Source organism: Leptopilina heterotoma, unplaced genomic scaffold (assembly GCF_015476425.1).
Source record: "Leptopilina heterotoma isolate Lh14 unplaced genomic scaffold, ASM1547642v1 Lhet_6768, whole genome shotgun sequence".
Classification (NCBI taxonomy): domain Eukaryota; kingdom Metazoa; phylum Arthropoda; class Insecta; order Hymenoptera; family Figitidae; genus Leptopilina; species Leptopilina heterotoma.
In genome coordinates, this window is record NW_025111156.1 from 40,001 (window position 1) to 45,814 (window position 5,814).

Sequence of the window (5,814 nt, forward strand, 5' to 3'; positions counted from 1 at the left end):
AAAATTGATTAGGAGTCGAATTTCGGGTGAAGCAAGAAGAATTATAATAGGAAATAATTTTAATACAGTAGAACAGTTAACAGAAAGATTAAAACAAATTTACGCGCTAGCAAAGTCTGTATATCAGTTACAAGGAGAACTAGGAGCAATATATATGTGGGAACACGAAAATGTAATTTCTTATGGGTCAAGAATCGCAGAAGCAGCAGAAAGAATATTAGACGCGCATAGGATTAGCAATGAAAATAGAGTAGATGAACCATTTAAAGCAAGTTTAGATAAAACAACTGTTGATTGTTTTTCACGAGGACTTAGACCAGAAATTGAAATACGAATTGGAACAGCAGATACATTTCAAGAGATAGTAAATAAAGCAGTAGAAATAGAAAGAAAATTATTATCCCACCGTGAGTTACGAAAAAGTGAGCAAAATACTGATTATAATTCTCATCCTAAAAATAATAAAGACTTTGCTAAAAACAACAAAAATTAATATCGCTCAAGATAACATAATAACTTGTTTAGTTTGTGGAAAAAAGGGTCATTTGCAATAAACTGTTTTCAACTTAATAAATTGATAGGACCAAGAAGAGAAAACATCCTTTTATCCAGGATCACGACAAAATTTTTCAAACCAGAATCAAAATCGATTCAACAATCCAAATCCAACGTTTAATAGATTTCAAAGTCAAAACTTTTACAAAAATCCTCAACAAAATCACTTTCAAAATCAATTTAGAAACACATCACAAAATCAGTTTAGATACATACCACAAAATCAATTCCGAACTCCATACCAAAATCAAGACAAAATCAACAACAAAACATTTTCCAAAATCAACAAAGAAATTTCTCTCAAGAACCAAGAACTAACAATACTACAAACTTTGCGAATAGAAGTATAACGTGTAATTATTGCAAAAAATTAGGACACATTTCCACCAATTGTAGGAAAAAGATGTGGGATGATAACAATAGACAACAACAAACAAATTCACAAACACAAAATCAGGGAAACTCCAAATTCCTCTTCAGTAGGGTGCTTGAGGAAGAATTAAGAAGAAATTACTATGCATCCAGAAACATTAATTTAGCAAAAACTAATGCAATTCCATACATTCGAATTGATACTGAAGAGTTAAAAGTTCCAATAACAATGATGATGGACACAGGAGCAGGACCAAATTTATTAAAAATTCGCGCATTAAAATCCTGATATAAAAATTGATGAAAATAAATGTCTTAAATTAACAGGAATTAACGATCACGCAGTTTATACTTTAGGACAAGTAGAAATTAATATTTTCGGGATTCCAACAATTTTTAATTTATTACCTAATGAAGTTCCAATCGAACATGACGGTATTTTAGGAACAGAATTTTTTGTCCAGAATAAAGTAAAAATTAATTATGAAGAAGGACATCTAGAAATCAATAAACAAAAATTAATTTTGATTCAAAAATTATTTTACAATACCACCAAGGACCATCTGTAACATTCATGTAAAGATTTTAAATAAAAATAAAAAAGAGGGGTTTTATTCCAAGATTAGAAGTCAAAGATGGTGTTTACTTAGGTGATGCAGTAGTTTCAAACATAGAAGGCATAGCTTATTTAAAGGCAATTAACACACTGAATGAATCAATTGACATTCCAATTTTTGAAATAAATTTAGAAGATTTTGATGAATAAAACAAGAAACTCCAAAAAACAAATCTGATATTAAAAATGAAGACTCATCAATTAAACAAATAATTGATGTATTTTCAAAAAATATTAAATCAGGAATGTTTTCAACATTACAGGCAACGATAGAGTCGAAGAAATTAAAAAAATTACTTCGTCTTGAACACTTAACAAAGAGAATTAGCACACATCATGAAACTTGGTAAAAAATTATTCAGACAGATTTCATATACCTGGAGAATATTTAGAAGGAACAGATCTCATAAAACATAGAATCATAACGACAGACGATACCCAATTATAACCAAACAATACAGGATTTCCGCCTGTTCACAAAGAAGAAATGACACGCCAAGTAAACGAACTATTAAAACAAAAAAATTATTAAAGATTCGGACTCACCCATACAATACACCAATATGGATTGTACCAAAGAAAAATGACTCACAAGGAATAAAAAAATGGAGATTAGTTTTAGATTTCAGAAAACTTAATGAACGCACGGTAGGTCAATTTTACCCACTACCTAATATTACAGACCTACTGGACCAACTCGGAATGCTCAATATTTTTCAGTTTCGATTTGGCGTCAGGGGTTTCACCAAAATCAAAATGGATCCTAGAGATTCTTATAAGACAGCTTTTTCAACTCATTTGGACACTATGAATTCGACAGAATGCCTTTCGGACTAAAATTCGCCAAGTACATTTTCAGAAACTTATTGATCAAGTATTATTAGTGTACAAGGATCAGAACTATTTGTTTATTAGACGACATTGTGATTTTAGGCAAACACCTTGGAGGACATGAAGAAAAATTCTCTAAACTTATGGAACGATTACGTTTTGCTAATTTAAAATTACAGCCAGACAAATGTGAATTTTTGAGATTAGAGAGGATACTTAGTACACATAATAGATAAACGGGGTAAGACCCGACCCGAAAAAAGTAGAAGCGGTAAAGATTTTCCAAAACCAAAAAATGTAAATATAAAACATTTTTAGGATTGGCAGGTTACTATATCGAAAATTATAGACTGATTTTCAAAAAATCGCAATCCTTTAAATCAAATTTTAAGAAAAGATATTCCTTTCCTTTGGACTGATAAACAACAGACAGCTTTTGATATGTTAAAAATAAACTATGTGAGGAACCACTACTGAGAAGACCCGACTTTTCACAACCTTTTATACTGACAACAGACGCTTCAGGTTCGCATAGGAGGGATTTTATCGCAAGGAGTGATTGGAAAAGACAACCGTCGCCTACACGTCAAGAAACTTTAAATGAATGTGAAAGAAAATACGACACGTACGAAAAGGAGCCTTGCCATCATATACAGTACCGTCCAAAATTGTCAGTCCACCCATTTCAAAGGAATGACAAAATTTTTTTAACCATAAAATTCATGAAAAGTAAAATTTTTTTGGTTTAATATTTTGAAAGGACGATAAAATTTTGAAAAGATAAGACCTTACAGAAGTCATTTGGCAAAATTTGTAGAAGATATTCTTAAAAATCGTAATTTTCAATGTGTTTACAAAAATTTGAATAACTTCTAAAATAATGAACGCTTTTAAATAATCTTAGGCTTATTTTAAAGACCATTTTCTACAGAATAGAATTACTTATAGGCATTAACCTGTAATTTTTTAACTTGGAATAAGCATGACTGTCAAAGTTGGACAAAAAAATCAAAAAATTTGAAAATAATATTATTAAAAGAAAACTAATTTTTGAAACTCAAACATATATTTTTTATTAAATTTCTTGAAAAATCTACACCATATCATGTTTTATATAGTCTAGAATAGTTTTTAGTACAAAAAATTGATTTCAAATTTTTCAATTTTTTTGTCTAATTTGACGTCATGCTTATTCCAAGTTAAAAATGACAGGTTAATGCCTATAAGTATTCTTATTCCGTAGAAAAAGACCTTTAAAATAAGCCTAGATTATTAAAAGCGTTATTATTTTAGAAGTTATTTAAATTGTTTGTAAAACATGAAAATGACGATTTTTAGGAATATCTTCTACAAATTTGGCCAAATTGACTTCTGTAAGGTCTTATTCTTTTAAAATTTTATCGTCTTCCAAAATATAAACCAAAAAAAATTTGGTTTTCATGAATTTTATGTTAAAAAATTTTTGTCATTCCTTTAAAAATGGGTGGACTGACAATTGCGGACGGTACTGTATAGTGTGCAACATTTTCGACCATACCTTTATGGTAGAAAATTTACATTGGTAACGGATCAAAACCATAGTTTGGTTTCAAAATTCTAAGATCCCTGCTCCAGAGTAACAAGATGGAAGCTGAAACTTGCAGAATACGATTTTACGTGTCTACAAAGCAGGCAAAACAAATGTCAATGCTGATGCCTTATCCAGAAATCCCGTTGAAATATTATTGAAGAAAAGTACACGGAATAAAAGAAGAAAAAATGAAAACTCAGGAAATACAAGAAAATATATGAAATGTGTGCAAGAAAAAATTGAAAAATATATACATTGTGAGCAAATGAAAATAAATCCTACTTGAATTCGGAGATAATAAGAAATCTCCATGATGGAAAAATTATTTAAGGACAATGAATCCTATGAAGACTCGGAAATATTAAGAATTCTTCGATCTATTAAAAAATTATTGAGGACAATGAATCCTACATAATTTTGAGATAAAGAAAAGTCTCCATCTATTGAAAGAATTTTAAGACAATGAATCCTATTTGAATTTGGAGATAAGAAAAGTCTCCCACATATTGAAAAAATAATTAATGAATGCTACACGAATTTGGAGACAAAATAGTCTCCCCTCTATTGAAAAATATTAAAGGACAATGAATCCTACATGAATTCGGAGATAAGAAAAATCTCCCATCTATTCAAAGAAATTATTGTACAGTAAGAAACTTGTAATGTCATAACAGAAATCAAAGGAAAATACAAGAAAAGACTATCAAGAAAAGAATATACAAGAAAAGAAAAATGAAGAAATCGAAGAAATTGAAGAAAAAAGCACACAAACCAATGAAACGAGGTAGACCGAAGAAACATAGCACACGTTTGAATACCTCCTTTTCCAAGAAGAGAAGGGAAGACCGAAAAGGTACGCAATACAAATAATAAAAGAAAGAAAAAGTTTATAATGAAGTTATTCCTGACGAAATTGAGTCAGATCCTGAGTATATTAATAAAAAATCAAAATTGAAGAATCACGAAGAAATCGACCAAGCTACGAAAATTCGAATTCTGAAGAATCATCTGATGAAGAAAATAACTTAGTGGAAAATGAAAATTGTGAAAATTTAAATAATAACTCAGAAAAATAGATTATCGACTGTAGATACCATACCAATGCGAAAGACAGATCTAACTATTTTCTTTCAGTTGAGGGAGATCCTCGAGATAATGGCTCCAGATCATTAGCCAAACGCGAAAAATGCCAAATTTTGGTAAACTTCAATTAGGTTATAGCAGAAAAAATAAAGAGAGGTATATATTACCATATCGCTCTCCCTATAGAAAGTGAAATGAAAGAAAATTTATCTGATACAATAAAAAAATTAATCTACAATTATTTCAATGAAAACTTATGTGAAGAATTAAAATTGAAAAGTATCAGTATTGCAAAAACAGCTCAAATAAAACAATGTAACTTGGGACGAAATCCTATCAATGATAAAATTAATTTTTGGAAAATTCATTTGTAAAGTTGTTGTATGTAATGGTATACAAAAATCCTACAAAGAAGAATATATGCAGTTAATCGAAGAAGCTCATTCAAGCTCAGTTGGAGGACATAAAGGTGTACAAAACATATGGAAGAATACGTCAAATTATTATTGGGGAAACATGAAAAATAATATTCAAAATATATTCCACGTTGTCTCCAATGCCAATTAAAGAAATAGTTAGAGTTAAAAACACAAGACCCAATGTGATAACAGATACACCAGGTACAGCTTTGAAAAATGCAATGGACATTGTTGGCCCATTACCAAAACTAAAAACGGAAGTGAATATATATTAACAATACAAATAATCTTACTAAATATTCTTTAGCAATCGCCCTTCCAAATCATCACCAGTACAACTAGCTGGATGCATTATTTAAAATTTATTT